Source organism: Lactuca virosa, chromosome 3 (genome assembly GCF_052849685.1).
Source record: "Lactuca virosa cultivar CGN04683 chromosome 3, Lactuca_virosa_CGN04683_v6, whole genome shotgun sequence".
Taxonomy (NCBI): Eukaryota; Viridiplantae; Streptophyta; class Magnoliopsida; order Asterales; family Asteraceae; genus Lactuca; species Lactuca virosa.
The window spans coordinates 318,643,516-318,663,403 of NC_136428.1; the positions used below are offsets into that span (position 1 = coordinate 318,643,516).

General features: G+C 41.3%; 1 pseudogene; it reads right to left on the reverse strand.

The window, feature by feature from the left end:
* Positions 1–12,902, reverse strand: part of LOC145164723 (NADH dehydrogenase [ubiquinone] iron-sulfur protein 3-like) — a 28,587-nt pseudogene extending 15,685 nt beyond the window's left edge.
* Between the last annotated feature and the right edge of the window lie 6,986 nt (positions 12,903–19,888).

Genomic DNA, 19,888 nt, shown 5'->3' on the forward strand with positions numbered 1-19,888 from the left:
AAACGAAATATTTATTTGAGTGAAAACACTCTAAAGAATCTTTTGAAAACTTCTAGACTACGACTAACACGGGTATTAGTCATTTACCCGGGTAAAATATTAAGCTCCGTTTGATGCCGGTATTGGGTGTTTTCCCACCGGGTCACTAACTCTAGTCACACATAAAAGGGTGGAGTGACCACCATTTGAGCTTTTCCCACACTTGAACTTTCTCTCTCTACTCTCTCTCTAAAATCGGATTTCTCTCAAGGATCTTCACTTTCAAGCTCCAAATTGGTAAGTGATCCTTCCTAACTAGTTGTTTATCCTAACATGCATGCAAATCCATGTCTTAAACTCCCAAATGCATCACAAACTCGTGTTTACGGTTTTGGGGAGCCTCCCAAAAACCGTAAACTCCTTCAATGGGGTTTTGAAGCCCCAAGACCCTTCCAAACCTCTTCTAATGCTTAGATCCCTACATGCATGGAGTTAGAACCACAAGATCATGAGTTTTGGGCCATAAACATGAGTTTACGGTCCTTGAATATTCAAGAACCGTAAACACCCTCTAATGGGGTTTTGATGCTCCTTAACCCTTCCAATGCATGTCTAATGGCTTTGAAACTTGCTTAAATGATCTTAGAACCCTAAAACATGTCCAAATGAGCATACACTCGAGTTTACGGTTTGGGAACGTCTCCCAGAACCGTAAACACCTTCCAAAGGTGTTTTAATGCTCCAAACACTTTGCATGGCTTGTATTTGAGTCTAGAACTTGTATTTGAGTCTAGAACTTGCATGGCTTGTATTTGAGTCTAGAACTTGCATGAATGGCCTAATTCCTAGGCCATTTCATGTCCCGATCATTTCCTAAGCCCTCGAATCAACACTAGATCCTTCCTTTGTGCAAGATGAGACCTTGGATCACTCAAACTACCACACCCATGAGTTTACGGCCGTAAGCTCATGGGGGATGGGGCCTTTAAACCGTAAACTCCCCTAAGGGTTTACACTTGAAGAGTAAACACCTTATCTAGGCCCTACACTCCTTGGATGCAACCCGTACCATCCCTAACACTTGAATTGAAGTGTTTTCGTGCCTTGGAGTGTATTATCCTACTATCTTGGTAAATCAAAGTCTAATTAGATACAATTATGTATCTCTTCATGTTACATAGGAACCTCACGCGTGTTCAAGCCCTGAACTGATATTTAGCATCTAAATCAGCACATTCTTGTCAGGTGAGTTCATACCCCTACACCATTTTCTATGTTTTTCACGTTTTCAGGGGGGGATACAAGCAAAGTACAAGGAAACTTGTACTCAAATCGATTTTATCGTATAACAATACTACATGCTCAATATGATTTTAAACATTGAAATCCGTTTTAACCAACCGTCTAACTCGTGGAGTTAGTTTTCAAAACCAGTTGTGAAACTTATTATAAAATGTTACATTTTTACATTTCACAAGGATTTCATGTCATTTCATAAAACGGGATTTTCAATACTATTACTTGTAAAGTTCATTATTCTTATGATTGGAGACACGTCCTCGGTAACACTCCACACGGATTACGAGAGTGGAGGACTACTCCCGTAACCAGAATCTCTTGGAGGGAGAGCGTGACTTAAGTGTATAGATCTATACGGGACTGACTACCCCACACCCTGCTGCTAGCTACAGTTGGATCGTCAGGTCCATGGGTGACAAAAGTCATAAAATGACGATGGACCACTTATTGCCATGTCTAGTCTATCGTATGGTTATGGAACTCGCAACTTAGATAATGGAATTTTACTAATAAAGTAATAACGAACCTAGTGAACTAACCTTCTAGTAATAACTGTCTTTGATTACTACCAGTTCACTACTTACTTATTAGTTTTGTGTACGTGTCAAAACTAATATGCTTACTACGGGATACTAGACATTCAGTATGTTTCACTCAAACGATACAAGTATGGTAGATACTTGTACACATCATTTCAGAATCGATAACCAACGAATGTTTTACATAAGAAAACATAGGGTTTTCTTGGGATAACGAAACTTTTCATAAACAAGGTTGTATGGTACATCTAACGAGAAATCAAACCATATTTTCATAAGGAAATTTGCAGGATTTTCTTGATTCAAACTGTGTAACAAAAGGGATAACCAAACTACTTTTATAAGAAAATACGGGATTTTCTTGGATATCAACTGTTCATGAAACTAAAGGAAACTGAATCTTTTTCCAGAAAACAAACCGCTTATGAACTCACCAGCTTTATGCTGATATTTTAAAACTGCTTGTATTCTCAGGGCATCCATAGGCAGGTACTCCTACCAACCTTTTGAGAAGACGAAGCGCATAGGAGACTCGTCTTTACTTTTGTTCTAACCAATGTATCTCTGAAAACTTGTAGTACTTTATTTTCAAACAAATGTAAAACTTTTCTCATGTAATGTAATGGTTGTGTTTACTATGCTTGCTATGTACATTGGTTGTGATACTCTACATGACGTCACATCCGCCCCGGAACGTTTCCGCCATCGGTTTCGGGGTGTGACAGATTGGTATCAGAGCCCTTGTTTATAGTGAACTAAGTATACCGAACCTTACATGGTATACAACTATAAACACTAAGGGGCCTAAGTGCTCTAAACTAAAAGTATGCTTTTAAAATATAAGTATTTTTATAAAAGTATACAAGTATACCCGAGTACCGAAATCCGTATCGCGAAGAGAACAAAGCATAAGTAATATGGGTGTTGTGCACTGTGGTTAAACTTGGGCAGTTATGTAGTCATGTCTAGGGTCAATATAGCCTGATCAACTATATTCATTCGAGACACGGCCAACATGTGCTTGGGGGTGACTGTGGTGTACAGCAGGCCTATAACTTACCTAATATCCATTCAACATAAAATACTATGGGAGTATTTTAGTCCGAACCAAATACCTCACGGAAATCCGTTCCGAGTGTTGCTACTCATTCCTCCCTTAGCGATAAATTACTTACTTTAAGTAATTTTCCTGTCCTATCGCTTAGTAGAACACTCTAAAAATTATTATGAGATATATCTTTGCTTCATATCTCTAAATTCCATCCTCCTGTTTCTTGGTCATTTCAGATCAAGATGCCTCCCCGAAGGAGATCTATCAGGAGAAGCAACGACACTCCTCCACCACCGCCTCCTCCCCAATTTGATCCTGTCATGTTTCAGGCAGCTGTTACTGCTGCAGTGACTGCTGCCATGTCGCAAATAAATTCCGGTGGATCTGGGGGTCAGGAAAGTGGTCAGGGACACCAAAAGGAGTGCTCCTATAAAGACTTCATGAACGCAAAACCCACATCTTTCGACGGCAAAGGAGGTGTTATTGCTCTGACTCGATGGTTTGAAAAGATTGAGTCCATATTCGAGATTTGCGCAGTCTCCGAATCCAACAAAGTGAAGTACGCCGCTTGCACTTTCCTCAACAAAGCATTAACCTGGTGGAACGGCCGGGTTAAGTCCCTAACCCTGCCAGTGGCAAATGCCATGGGTTGGGACAAACTGAAGGAACTCATGATAGCCCAGTATTGCCCTCGGGGCGAGATGCAGAAACTCGAACACGAACTCTGGACCCTAAAGATGAAGGGGTCTGACATTGCCTCCTACACTTCTAGGTTCGAGGACCTAGCACTCCTTTGTCCGGGAATGGTATCCCCGGAAAGCAAAAAGATCGAACGATTCATTTGGGGGCTGACCCAGCCAACCAAGGGAAATGTTTTGTCTGCGAACCCGGAAACCTTCGATAGCGCCAAGTGTTTTGCACAAACTCTGATTGATCATAGCGACGATCCCGAGGAAATAGCCACCGCCTCTGATCCGGCTAAAGGGAGCGGTGAAAACAAGAAGAAATCCTGGAACAAACGAAAGGGTCAGGGTTCGCAAGGATCCTCAAAGAAACAGCAAACTGTAGCGGTCCACGCTGCTACTACCTCTGTTGTTACTCCTACTACCCAGGCTCCTACCAGCAGGTACACTGGCACCCTTCCTCGGTGTGACAAGTGTAACTACCACCATAATCTCGGCCCGTGCCGGGAGATGTCATGCACCAGCTGTGGCAAAAAGGGGCACACGATGCGATTTTGTAGAACCCCAGCCCAACCAACCAATCAAGCCTCTGGAGCGGGTGTTGGTCGAGCCTGCTATAGTTGTGGGGAAGTCGGGCATTTCAAGAGGGACTGGCCCAAAGAAACAACAACCAACAACACCGGGAGAGTTCTAACCATGGGACAAGAAGAGGCAGTCGCTGACCCCACCGTTGTCACGGGTACGTTCCTCCTCGACAACTCTTATGCATGCATTCTTTTCGATTCTGGTGCTGAAAGGAGCTTTGTTAGTCATGCATTCAAACAATTTCTTAAACAAAAATCCCAACCATTAACCGAAAAGTTTACCGTCGAAATGGCTAACGGTGAGAAAGAGAGCACTAACGAGATATCCGTAGGGTGTACCCTATCCTTAAACGACCATTCATTTCTCATTGACCTTATGCCAGTCTCCATAAAAAGCTTTGATGTCATCGTTAGCATGGATTGGTTGAGCCCCAATCGTGTAGACATCCTCTGTTTCGAAAAAGCTATCCGTCTCAATCTTCCTTCGGATGAAACTCTTGTAATCTACGGGGATAAACTCAGTTCAAACCTTCGCATCATTTCGTGTATCAAAGCCCAGAAACTTCTGCGAAAGGAGTGTTATGCATTCTTAGCTCATGTCGTTAGCGAAAAGCAGGAAGTTAAAGGCCTCGAGAGCATCCCCGAAGTCTGCAATTTTCCTGATGTCTTTCCAGAAGATCTCCCAGGAATCCCTCCTGAACGCCAGGTGGAGTTTCGTATCGACTTAATCCCCAGAGCTACCCCCGTAGCCAAATCTCCTTATCGATTAGCTTCGGCAGAAATGCAGGAGTTATCTAGTCAGCTCAATGAGCTGCTCAGTAAAGGATTCATCAGACCGAGTTCCTCGCCATGGGGAGCCCCGATCTTATTCGTGAAAAAGAAAGATGGATCTTTTCGAATGTGTATCGATTACCGAGAGCTGAACAAGCTCACGATAAAAAACCGCTATCCTCTTCCTCGAATAGACGACCTCTTCGATCAACTTCAAGGAGCTAGCTACTTTTCCAAAATTGATTTAAGATCAGGGTACCATCAGCTGCGAGTCCATGAGGGCGACGTTCCCAAAACAGCCTTTCGGACTCGATATGGCCACTACGAATTCGTAGTTATGCCCTTCGGTCTAACCAACGCGCCGGCGGTGTTCATGGATTTGATGAACCGGGTGTGTCGTCCATTTCTGGACAAGTTTGTTATCGTATTCATCGACGACATACTTGTCTATTCCAAAAACGAAGAGGATCACAAACAACACTTGAGGCTAGTGTTCGAAACTCTTAGATCGGAGCAACTGTACGCGAAATTCTCCAAATGTGAATTCTGGATCCGGAAGATTACTTTCCTTGGTCATGTGGTAAGCAAGGAGGGCATACACGTGGATCCTTCCAAGATCAAAGCGATAGAAAACTGGTCAGCACCGAAGACACCCACCGAAATCCGTCAATTCTTGGGTCTCGCTGGCTACTATCGCAGATTTATCCAAAATTTCTCCAAAATTGCCAAACCCTTAACCACTCTAACTCAGAAAGGTGTACCCTTTTGTTGGAGCGAAAAGCAAGACACTGCGTTCCAAACACTGAAGCGAGCCTTGTGCAGCGCACCTATCCTGTCCCTTCCCGATGGGACGGAAGACTTCGTTGTCTACTGTGATGCGTCCAATCAAGGTCTCGGTTGTGTCCTAATGCAACGAGGCAAGGTCATCGCCTATGCCTCCAGACAACTGAAAGAACACGAAGTCAACTACACGACTCACGACCTAGAATTGGGAGCAGTGGTCTTCGCATTAAAAATCTGGAGACATTATCTCTACGGAACTAAGTGCACCATCTTTACCGACCATAAAAGTCTACAACACATCCTCGACCAAAAGGAGCTGAACATGAGACAACGGCGATGGGTTGAACTACTCAACGACTACGAGTGTGAAATCCGCTACCATCCCGGCAAGGCCAATGTGGTGGCAGATGCCCTCAGCCGGAAAGAATACTCAGGTCGTAAGGTGAAGGCACTGACTATGACTATCCATTCCCACTTATCCGCACAAATCAAAGAGGCTCAGCTGGAAGCCTTAAGACCAGAGAACGTGTCAGGCGAAGCCCTGAGAGGAATGGATAAAAATCTTGAGATCAGAAACGATGGAGTCTATTGTTTCATGGACCGGATCTGGACCCCAAATTTCAGAGGCTTTAGAGAGGTTGTCATGAACGAAGCTCATAATACTAAATACTCCGTACACCCAGGTTCGGATAAGATGTACCTGGATCTCAAGAAATTGTACTGGTGGCCAAATATGAAGGCCGAAATCGCTACCTTCGTGGGCAAGTGCCTGACTTGCGCCAAGGTGAAGGTCGAATATCAAAAACCCTCCGGTCTACTTCTTCAACCCGAAATACCTAAATGGAAATGGGAAATGATTTCCATGGATTTCATTACCAAGTTACCCAAATCTCCGAGTGGGTACGACACCATTTGGGTAATTGCCGACCGACTGACCAAATCTGCTCACTTCCTTCCTATCAAGGAAAACTTCAAAATGGAAAGACTCACGCGAATCTACATCCAAGAGGTGGTCCAACTGCACGGTGTACCTGTGTCCATCATTTCCGATCGGGATAGCAGGTTCACTTCTAGGTTCTGCCAGTCACTACAAAAGGCCCTTGGAACTAAGCTGGACATGAGCACAGCTTACCATCCTCAAACAGATGGACAGAGTGAGAGAACCATCCAAACCTTGGAAGACATGTTGAGAGCCTGCGTCATCGACTTCGGCGCGTCATGGGATACTCATCTTCCTTTGGTTGAATTTTCTTATAACAACAGCTACCATACCAGCATCAAAGTTGCGTCGTTCGAAGCCCTCTACGGCCGCAAGTGCAGATCCCCTCTGTGCTGGGCTGAGGTGGGTGACACGCAGCTGGTCAAGGGACAAATCCCTGACAGCACTCTCACTGGTCCAGAAATCATCCGCGAAACCACTGAAAAGATCATACAAATCCGAGAACGACTTAAGGCCTCTCGAGATAGACAAAAGAGCTACGCCGATAGACGACGAAAACCCTTGGAATTCCAGGTTGGAGACCGTGTCTTGTTGAAAGTCTCACCCTGGAAGGGCATGATACGCTTCGGAAAGCATGGAAAACTTAACCCAAGGTACATAGGACCTTTCGAAATCCTAGCCAGGATTGGTCCCGTAGCTTACAAACTCCATTTACCTCATGAACTTAGCAACATTCACCCTGTCTTCCACGTCTCAAACCTTAAAAACTGTCTTTCTGATGAGACCCTTGTGATTCCTTTGGATGAGATCGAAATCAATGAAAACATGAACTTTGTGGAAGAGCCCATCGAAATCATGGATAGAGAGATCAAACGAACGAAACAAAGCCGCATCCCTATAGTGAAGGTTCGCTGGAACGCCAAGCGGGGACCCGAATTCACTTGGGAACGTGAAGGCTCGATGAAAACGAAATACCCGCATCTCTTTCCAATTCCATGATTTGTATCTAAATTCTAAATTTCGGGACGAAATTTCCTCTAACAGGGGGATAATGTGACAACCCGAAAGATATTCCGTTAACATAACCCATGCCGTTAATAAAATTTATTTTATTTTGGGTTTTCCGTTAACTTTCAAATTTAATAATTCATTTAGAATTATTATTATAATTTCCTATGGGTTGAAACGAAATATTTATTTGAGTGAAAACACTCTAAAGAATCTTTTGAAAACTTCTAGACTACGACTAACACGGGTATTAGTCATTTACCCGGGTAAAATATTAAGCTCCGTTTGATGCCGGTATTGGGTGTTTTCCCACCGGGTCACTAACTCTAGTCACACATAAAAGGGTGGAGTGACCACCATTTGAGCTTTTCCCACACTTGAACTTTCTCTCTCTACTCTCTCTCTAAAATCGGATTTCTCTCAAGGATCTTCACTTTCAAGCTCCAAATTGGTAAGTGATCCTTCCTAACTAGTTGTTTATCCTAACATGCATGCAAATCCATGTCTTAAACTCCCAAATGCATCACAAACTCGTGTTTACGGTTTTGGGGAGCCTCCCAAAAACCGTAAACTCTTTCAATGGGGTTTTGAAGCCCCAAGACCCTTCCAAACCTCTTCTAATGCTTAGATCCCTACATGCATGGAGTTAGAACCACAAGATCATGAGTTTTGGGCCATAAACATGAGTTTACGGTCCTTGAATATTCAAGAACCGTAAACACCCTTTAACGGGGTTTTGATGCTCCTTAACCCTTCCAATGCATGTCTAATGGCTTTGAAACTTGCTTAAATGATCTTAGAACCCTAAAACATGTCCAAATGAGCATACACTCGAGTTTACAGTTTGGGAACGTCTCCCAGAACCGTAAACACCTTCCAAAGGTGTTTTAATGCTCCAAACACTTTGCATGGCTTGTATTTGAGTCTAGATCTTGCATGAATGGCCTACAATCCACCAAAACACATGGAAAACGGACAAACATGACAAAGGTGGGTTTACGGCCGTAAACCCATGAGTTTACGACCGTAAACTCCCCAAGGTGGGTTTACGACCGTAAACCCTTGAGTTTACGACCGTAAACACCACAAAGGTGGTCCAATGACCGTAAACCCTAATTCCTAGGCCATTTCATGTCCCGATCATTTCCTAAGCCCTCGAATCAACACTAGATCCTTCCTTTGTGCAAGATGAGACCTTGGATCACTCAAACTACCACACCCATGAGTTTACGGCCGTAAGCTCATGGGGGATGGGGCCTTTAAACCGTAAACTCCCCTAAGGGTTTACACTTGAAGAGTAAACACCTTATCTAGGCCCTACACTCCTTAGATGCAACCCGTACCATCCCTAACACTTGAATTGAAGTGTTTTCGTGCCTTGGAGTGTATTATCCTACTATCTTGGTAAATCAAAGTCTAATTAGATACAATTATGTATCTCTTCATGTTACATAGGAACCTCACGCGTGTTCAAGCCCTGAACTGATATTTAGCATCTAAATCAGCACATTCTTGTCAGGTGAGTTCATACCCCTACACCATTTTTCTATGTTTTTCACGTTTTCAGGGGGGATACAAGCAAAGTACAAGGAAACTTGTACTCAAATCGATTTTATCGTATAACAATACTACATGCTCAATATGATTTTAAACATTGAAATCCGTTTTAACCAACCGTCTAACTCGTGGAGTTAGTTTTCAAAACCAGTTGTGAAACTTATTATAAAATGTTACATTTTTACATTTCACAAGGATTTCATGTCATTTCATAAAACGGGATTTTCAATACTATTACTTGTAAAGTTCATTATTCTTATGATTGGAGACACGTCCTCGGTAACACTCCACACGGATTACGAGAGTGGAGGACTACTCCCGTAACCAGAATCTCTTGGAGGGAGAGCGTGACTTGAGTGTATAGATCTATACGGGACTGACTACCCCGCACCCTGCTGCTAGCTACAGTTGGATCGTCAGGTCCATGGGTGACAAAAGTCATAAAATGACGATGGACCACTTATTGCCATGTCTAGTCTATCGTATGGTTATGGAACTCGCAACTTAGATAATGGAATTTTACTAATAAAGTAATAACGAACCTAGTGAACTAACCTTCTAGTAATAACTGTCTTTGATTACTACCAGTTCACTACTTACTTATTAGTTTTGTGTACGTGTCAAAACTAATATGCTTACTACGGGATACTAGACATTCAGTATGTTTCACTCAAACGATACAAGTATGGTAGATACTTGTACACATCATTTCAGAATCGATAACCAACGAATGTTTTACATAAGAAAACATAGGGTTTTCTTGGGATAACGAAACTTTTCATAAACAAGGTTGTATGGTACATCTAACGAGAAATCAAACCATATTTTCATAAGGAAATTTGCAGGATTTTCTTGATTCAAACTGTGTAACAAAAGGGATAACCAAACTACTTTTATAAGAAAATACGGGATTTTCTTGGATATCAACTGTTCATGAAACTAAAGGAAACTGAATCTTTTTCCAGAAAACAAACCGCTTATGAACTCACCAGCTTTATGCTGATATTTTAAAACTGCTTGTATTCTCAGGGCATCCATAAACAGGTACTCCTACCAACCTTTTGAGAAGACGAAGCGCATAGGAGACTCGTCTTTACTTTTGTTCTAACCAATGTATCTCTGAAAACTTGTAGTACTTTATTTTCAAACAAATGTAAAACTTTTCTCATGTAATGTAATGGTTGTGTTTACTATGCTTGCTATGTACATTGGTTGTGATACTCTACATGACGTCACATCCGCCCCGGAACGTTTCCGCCATCGGTTTCGGGGTGTGACACTCACTAACTTTTTCATCCGTGATAATTGACTAAAATCCGTCAGGTGCTATCTACGAACACCAAATCGGGTATCTTGAGCTTGAGAAGGACAGCATCCGATCGGGAGACAGACCCTTCAGCGGTCTATCTTCTTAATTCAACTTCCGCGACTGGTGAATCAAAAAAGCCTAGTTATTTATCTTCGGAGACAGTATCCGATTTAGCATTTAGTGGCAAAACCCCCTCCCGGGCGATCTTCTTATACGGACTTTCTATCTCGTAAATAATATATGACTTCTCGACAAAGACCTACTCCAGATAGGTTGAGGAGGCATAAGTCAATGATGATGGCATCGAATGCCTCTTTGAAAGGAAAGAAAAAGCTCTTGCCGCTATTATTGAATCAATAGTTAACCCAAACACAGAGTAGGCTCCTTGAAAAAAAGCTCTAAGCCTTTCGCTCTTCCCTTCCCAACCCCAGCTTTTTCTTAACTACCTTATTCATGAACCTTTTACCCTTAAATAACGGAAGTTATGTCCTATCCCCCACGGTTATGCCCAATTTAAATTGAGGAGAATGATTAGACTTAATCCTTTATACAGGCTTGCTTCTTTTCCAGTCCGGGCTAGTTCGCAAAACCTAGACTCCCATGGCTCGCTTGGAAAACATTTGTATGTTGCTAACCTCTTATTCTCCTCCTACCCTTGAACTCTTCTTGAATCGATGAGTTAAAGCTCAGCTAGGGTTGTTCCTCTCTCTGATGGATGAGCGGAGAATAGCATTCTGATATGATTTCATAAGAAAACCTCAGCGGGGCATGCCCCAACCATAACCCAAGCGGGCCCAATGAGAAGAGACCCGCCCTCCCACTCTCTCTCATTTATTCAGCGAAAAAACTACATAACGGGGGCCCTCCCGTTGAGAGGTAGCGAATCTACCTTTTTATGTTTTCGGGGGGAATCTCTTGCATGACCAAGTACAAAGAAGAATAGACTTGTATAGAAAATAGTAATTATCATTCTTTCTAATTCCAATAGGAAATATTATATCGGAGTCTTTTGGAACAACTTGCGGATTTTCCTTGTTCGTTTAAAACGGAAAGCATCCTTTGGAGATCTTCCAAGGAAGACTCCCGATCTTTTTGTCGTACTTGAAAGAATTTCTCGAATGACTTTTTTCATTTCCCATTCATTGTTGGGATAAAGGGATTTCATTTTGGCAATGATTTCATTTTTGAATTCAAAGTGTCGAATACCTATATCCCTTGATTGGGCTTGTTGCTCTGCGTTGAACTCCTTTAGTGGCTTTAGAATGGAGTCTGCCCTAATTACGTCTTGAAGTTCTACCTTAGGAAGTCGATTTATTAAAGAAGCCATTTCGTTGTCCTGAAGTTTAACGTTGATAAATTTATTGTTTGGAATTTGAATCCGTTGTTCATACACTATTTTTGGCAGTTCATTTAGATTAGGAAGAGACTCCCCCCTTTCTAGGGGCGTTCCTGGTGGGCCTAAGTGCAATTCTAGATATGGATTGCCAGTGCATTGCGCTATTCGCACGACCCCTGTGAAATACATATAAAAACAAACAATACACATAGAAATGGACAGAAACATCATTCAGCAGGTAAAATCTATGATTACTGAAAACAATTTAGATTTATCTATCCGTGAACCATATTTAACTCAGATCCAATCAGATAAGAACATCATTTACAAAGCCTATGAGTCAGCCATAGAAGCTAATGAGAAGAAGGGAATTGAGTTGAATCGTCTTAGGTTACGTTTCGAAGATAAGAAGTTAAAAATAGAGTCTTTAGAATGAGAGCTTGTTATGTCAAAAGATGAATGTATCATTTTGAAAGACAAATGTGAAATCACTTATTCTGAAAGAAATGTCTTAATCTCTGATAACAAACGTCTCAATGCTAAGATAGATTCTTTGCATAATTCTATTGACATGCTTGAAGAAAATGTACGGATGACTCATAACTTTCGTCATCCATGGTGCAAAGCTCCCGGTCTCGAAAGCGAGTTTCCGAAAACAATAGCTAGTCCCTTGAAGGAATTGCAAAATTTGACATTCATGGGAGAGGTTCTGGACATCAAATATTCAAACACCCCCGTTTCTCCCTTGTCTCCCCTTCTTGAGAACACAAACCATTGTTGTCAAGTGTCCCGAATCCACGCCTCTTCCGCCTCTGGCAAACCTGGACCTGAATCGGACAACAAAATTTCATCACGGTGTTTCAAATTATGTAGATTTTGTTCCGAAACATAATCCTCCTAACAACTGTGTTGTTGAAGAAATCATTCCGGAGACAACTGAAACTGTTACCTCTGAGTTTGTATGGGCGTGCTTAGATGATCAAGTTGAAACCTTAAGCTGTGTCTCCTCTGATTCTTCGGAATCAAAATCTTTAGTAATTTCGAAAACAAAATTGGTTCTCATTGATTCCGAATTTAGTAATCCATATGAAGGAAAATCCACCAAACCTTTGCCTCACTCCAAGTGGAAGCTTGAAATACTCACAAAGAGGAAGTTAAGTCTAGACAAAACTCCAGGTTCCTTGAGAACTCCAAAAAGAGTGTATCTCGGAATTCTCGTTCCTCAATCCCTAGTCAAAACTATTTCACTCCTACTAAGATCCTCAAGATATCTTCAAATTCATCCAGTCCTGTAGAACCGAAGAATGTGGTCAGTTTTACTCTGCCTAATTCTCGTATAAATACCACATCTGTCCAAAACACCTCTCCTTGGACTGTTTCATCTGTTTTCATCGCTAAATCTGATGCCATAATTTTTAAACCCAATCCTTCAAAAACCAATGTGTCGTCAAGCAAACTAAAAAGTACCAAGAAAACAAAATTTTCAAAATCTTCAAAGCGAAATTTTGTCTGGAAAGTCAAATCTCATATTGAGGAAACAGCGGTTCCGAAGGTGTCAGTCGTTCCCACCACTCCAGAAGTTCATGTTCCGAAGCAAACTACTCCGGAAATCCATGTCGTTGAATATGACTATTGGATTGATGAAAGAACTTTGTCATTCTGTTTGTTCCCTAAAGAATCTAGGAACAACCCTTCTAAACCCTCAGTTTCTCATAAGTCATTTCAGAAGTCCAAGACAAGTGCCTTTGTCCCAAAACCTAACTTGGAGCCTAAAAACTCCACAATTCACTAATTTTGTAGGCACTCTATGCTTCGGAGCAAGAAACAATATGGTATATTGATAGTGCTTGCTCCATGCACATGACGAGGCATAAGGACTTTCTGCGAGATCTGAAGCTTGCACCAATGTTGGATATGTAACATATGGCAACAACTCCAACTCACAAATCCGAGGATATAGCATCCTTACCAATGGCAATTTCTCCATTTCAAACGTGACATATGTAGCTGATTTAAAGCACAATCTGATAAGTGTGGCTCAACTCACCGATGCAAATCGACGGGTTGAATTCTACAAGAAACATAGCTACATCATGACTGAAGACCGAAAAGAATGCTTGATCAAGTCCAATCCTACAAAAAAATGTATCCTCTAGATACCAACATGATCACTGGCAAGCCACAACTATGCTTACTCTCTAAAGCTGTTTCGGACGTCAGTTGGTTATGGCACCGAAGAGTTGCCCATTTGAACTTCAGATACATGAATGATCTTGTTCCAGACGAAATGGATAGAGGTCTGCCACTCCTTAAGTTCGAGAATGATCATTTATGTGCTGCGTGTGAATGTGGTAAGCAGTCAAATAATGGTCATCCCGTCATCATTGAAAAATCAATCCCGGAACCCTTAGATCTTCTACACATTAATCTGTGTCGACCATCAACTGTGGAAAGTTTACATCTCAAAAAGTACATTCTTGTGATTGCAGATGATTTCACTAGGTTCACTTCGGTCTTCTTCCTCAGGCTAAAATCAGAAACAGCCTCCGAGCTCATAAATTTTATCAAAGGAATAGAAGTTCTCATAAAACTCCCAGTAAGGAGAATCCGAAGTGAGAATGGTTTGAAATTCACAAACTCCTCCATTGAGAACTTTCTTACCGAGAAGGGCATTGACCACAACTTTTCAGCTCCCTACACTCCTCAACTAAACGGTGTAGTTGAACGACGAAATAGAAAACTAGTTGAAGCTGCTCCATAAATGCTCAATTTTGAAAATCTTCCACTCTATCTTTGGGCTGAAGCCGTTTCCACAACATGCTTTACTCAGAATAGAAGTATCATTAATCGACGCCTCAACAAAACACCATATGAAGCAATGAATGGTCGGAAGCCAACGATCTTGTTTCTTCATGTTTTCAGATGCAGATGATTCATCAAGAACAACCATGATCGGCTTACCAAGTTTCAACCCAAAGTTGATGAAGTTATTTTCCTTGGGTACTCCTCAGAATCAAAGGCTTATCGAGTCCTCAATCGACATACTCGAGTTATTGAAGAAAGTTTTGATGTTACCTTTAATGACAATTTCGTTCGGAATTCTGGCGCCACTCATGTTACCACTCACACTATGGAGTCTGATGCTCCTCCCGCGGAATGTCCAAACATTCATGTAATCCATGAAGTAGACTTTGAAACTCTCTTTGGACCTTACGAAACCACCCTTGATTCAGAATCTTGAATAAGACAACATTCCACTCCAGATGTTCTTGTTTCACAAAATGTCTCCGGCCCGATTCCAAGTCTTCCTCCATTTGATTCTGAACAGTTTCATCCATCTCAGTTTGAGGGGGAGAATGGTCAACCTGATGGATTTTGAGCATTCTAACACTTCCTAAGTGTACATGCAACCCTAATAACCTTGGATCTATGTTTTTCTAATTATCATGCAAAGTTTTGTTTCCAAGGTTATGTTCCTATCTAGCTTACATGGGGAACAATTTTTACTTGAATGAAAGATAGAATTACATACATTGTTGTTGAAAGTGTTCCTTGAAACCTTGTGAGCCTAGCACCTCAAGTGTGATGCCTCAAATGCTTCACACAACACCAAATGCAAAGAAAAAACTTGAGAGAATACTCTAACACATGCAAAATCGGCCAAGCCCTCTTGTTTCCTTAGTGTAACCGATTTTGGGGAGAGGTTACTTGTTTATATAGTGTGTTGCATTAGGTAAACCCTAATGTAACATGACTCTTCATTTCTTGATCCATGGGTTAACTCCGTGGAGCATCCATGGAGCATCCTATGGGTGGAACCCAACTTGATAATCCATGGAGCCTCTTAGCCCACTATATAAGATATGGAAGATTTACATAATCTACCCATATATCTAATTAGTTATATTTTGATCATTTAACTAATTCTAAATTAATTCTTGATCAAAACTAATTAAATAATATTATTAATATATTAGAACTTATAATATATTAATAAACCATATGTGTTATTTCTCTCGGGTCGGGTCAAGTACTTACCAGAAATAGTTATGGACTTAGACACCTTATCCAACAGTCTCCCACTTGGATAAGTCTAATAACTATAACTGTAATACTTCAGGAACCGATCAGCAATCGTAGCTCTTTCAAGGTTTCTCGAAACTGAGAAGATGTTGATACGCCATTTAAGATAAGTGATCATATAATCCTCTGTTCTAGATATCAGCCAGACAAATACATGGAACAATGTCTTGCTTATTGTCTAGCAGTTTGTTTCCCGATTTCTGATTTGTTTGACAAAGAACTTAATCGAACACATCAATTTAGTTCTGACCGGGCCCGATACATTGGTCAAAACAAAATCATCGAGGGGCCCAGATATCAACTTCTAATCCTAGAAGGAACAGATAAACTTCGACTCATATGTTTGTTCTACTACTAGTTGAATCATAAACAAAAGCACGTTTTATAACATTGAGTTACCAATGCGTTTTCGTACAATCAATGCATAACCAATTCATAGGCAACAAATCATATCTCTAGGTTTAAAGACTTATATGATATTACCGTCTCACGATCACTCGAGATAAATTCCATGAAGTGATTCCAATGAGCGTGGGTTGATTCCAATATTCAGAACTTATGAGCACTCATGAAGTGTTGTCCTATAACTTGACACCAACAACCAACTTCATGACAGTCTTAATTCATATCTACTTCCAACATATGACCGACTGTGGAAATTTGAATAATATGTAAAAACATGACATAATATTCTGGAAGTCAAAACATGCAAAGGAAATTATAGTAAACGATTGACAAAAGATAGCAACACTTTACTCATAAATAAACAACCAACTATTATTTATCATCAAATGTCAATTACACTTTACAAATTTCATAATTTATCTAACTACTAAAACTAATATCATCCTTTAGCCCTATGCTCCGAGCATGCTGAAGATGCTTAGCCCTACTCAGTCCCTTCGTGAGGGGATCTGCTGGGTTCTAATCCGATGATACTCTCTTTGCTATGAGGATTCCTTCTTCTATGCGATGTCTTATGAAATGATATTTTCTGTCGATATGTCTGGATCTCCCGTGATCCCTTGGTTCCTTAGCTAAGGCAACAACACTTTCACTATCACAGAAAATTTCCATAGGCTCCTTTATAGCTGTTACTACTCCAACGTCTCCAATGAAGTTTTTCAGCCATATAGCCTCCTTTGTCGGTCTTCTTCTTGAAGATCCATTTGCACCCTACAGTCTTACGACCTGGTACATTCTCAACCAAGTTCCAAACTTGATTGTCATACATGGATTGTATCTCGCTGTCCATTGCTTCCTTCCATTTAGCAGACTCGGGGCCTGCCATGGCTTCCGCGTAACTGTTAGGTTCATCCAGACCTACTAGTGTCTCATCACTAATAAGTGTATCACCTTTTGCAGTAATATGGAACCCATAGTAATGCTCGGGTGCATTCCTAACTCTTGTGGAATGCCTCAGAGGTACAGACTCGTCAATTGGCTCAACAGGAGTTTCCTCCTCAGGTTGAGGGCTAGGGTTTGAAGTTCCTTCACCACTTGACTCTTGAAGTTCTTCAACGTCAATTTGCCTCCCACTGTCTCCTTGGCTTATAAATTCTCTCTCACGAAAGACTCCTCTTCTTGCTACAAAGACCACATTATCACTGGGTCTGTAGAAGAGGTAACCGAAGGATCTCTGTGGGTAGCCGATGAAAATACACCTCTCGCTTCGGGGTTCGAGCTTGTCGTGAGTCTCACGTCTCACGAAAGCCTCACATCCCCAAATCTTGATGTGGTCTAGTTTGGGTACTTTACCAGTCCACATCTCGTGTGGAGTTTTGGCAACTTTCTTTGTAGGGACTAGATTAAGGATATGGGCAGCAGTCTCTAAGGCATACCCCCAGATTGAGATTGGTAGCGAAGCTCGACTCATCATGGAACGAACCATATCTAACAAGGTTTGATTACGCCTCTCAGCCACACCATTCAATTGCGGTGTCCTGGGAGGTGTCAATTGTTTGACAATCCCACATTCCCTAAGATAGTCAAGGAACTCAGCACAAAGATACTCACCACCTCGATCGGATGGAAGCATATTAATGTTCCTGCCCAATTGATTCTCGACTTCCTGTTTAAATTCCTTCAACCTTTCGAAAGTCTCTGACTTATGGTTGATTAAGTAGACATATCCATATCTACTATAATCATCAGTAAAAGTCAAATAATAACGATTAGCATCCCATGTGGCATGTTTGAAGGGTCCACACACATCGGTGTGTACAAGGTCCAACAGACCTTCACCCCTCTCACAACAACCAGTGAAGGGTGACTTTGTCATTTTTCCAAGTAAGCATGAATCGCAACTGTCGTCTGACTTTAGGTCAAATGACTCCAAGACTCCATCCTTTTGGAGTTGGCCTATGCGTTTCTTGCTTATATGTCCAAGTCGACAATGCTATAATGATGCTTTATCCAAGTTATTATCATTAATAGAATCAATACACAATACATTATTTCCTAAGTTATCTACAACAGACACAGCTTCATACACACCATCACAATGTAATGCTTTAAAATAAAGAACATTATTAAAAAAAGCATTAATAGAACCAACTTCATTATCAAACGAAAAGGTTAAACCTTGTTTATACAATGCATGAAAGGAAATAATATATCTTGCCATTTCTGGCGAATAACAACATTTATTCAAATCTAAACCAAACCCACTACTTAGCGATAAAGTATAAACTCCAATCTTGGTGACAGGTGCAACTTTCCTATTCCCCATGATCAAGTTTATTCTTCTTTGCTCCACATTCTCACTTCTTCTTAGTCCCTGCAAATCAGAACAAATATGAATACCGCAACCGGTATCAAGGACCCAAGAGTTAGAATAGGGTGAGTTATTAGATAAGATAGTGTAAATACCTGCATGATTGGGTTTAACTTTCCCATCCTTCACATCTTGCTGGTACTTTGGGCAGTTCCGCTTCCAATGTGCCTTTTCATGGCAATAGAAGCATTCAGCCTCTTTTGGGTCAGCCGAAGGAGTCACGAAACCTTTCTTGGTTCCGCTAGAAGAGGAGCCTTCAAGGGTCTTACCCTTGGTACCCTTTGAGGGTCTCTTCCTCTTCTTCCCCTTCCCTTTCCCGATTTCCAAGACAGGGGCGGAGTTGGTAGGAGTAGGAGTAGTAACAACCGCCTTACCCTTAAGACCACTTTCCGCGGTCTTTAAGAGTCCTTGAAGTTTGCTGAGGGTGACCTCTTCCTTGTTCATGTGATATGTCATGCGGAATTGATCATAGCACGATTGTAAGGAGTGCAAAATGATATCTATTGCAAGCTCCTCGGGGAAGTTCACATTTAGCTTCAGCAAACGGTCCACAAACCTTTGCATTTTCTGCATGTGGCCCATGATGGGTTCTCCATCCTTCATTCGGGTTGTTATCATGGAGGAGATGATGTCATACCTCTCTTGTCGTGCACTTTGATGGTATCTTTCCATCAAATCTTGGTGCATTTCAAAAGGGTAGAAGTCCTCGTAGGACTTTTGGAGGTCGGCTGTCATAATGGCCATCATGATGCATGCTACCTTGGTAGCATCCCTTTCATGTTCCCTAAAGTCAGCGATCTCTTGAAGAGTAGCAACTGTCTCATCAATCTCCTTAAGCTCCTTATCGAGGACATATTCTTTGTCCTCGTAGCGGGTAATCATTCGGATGTTTCTGATCCACTCATTAAAGTTGGATCCATCAAACGTGACTTTCCCACACAAGTTCATTAGAGAGAAGGAGCCATTAGGATTAGAGCCAGAAGCAGCGTTGTTTGCAGACATCTGAAAAGAAGAAAGAAAATATTAGTTTAGATATAGAGATAGTCCTTAATAAAACACCCAAATGTAATATTAAGGCTAGGATCCAATCACAATACATTATACTTAGAAGAGGTATGCCATAATCTAAGTAATAACATATTTTAAAGGTAGGTGAATGACGATTCACCACTTTCCACCAAAAACGAAAT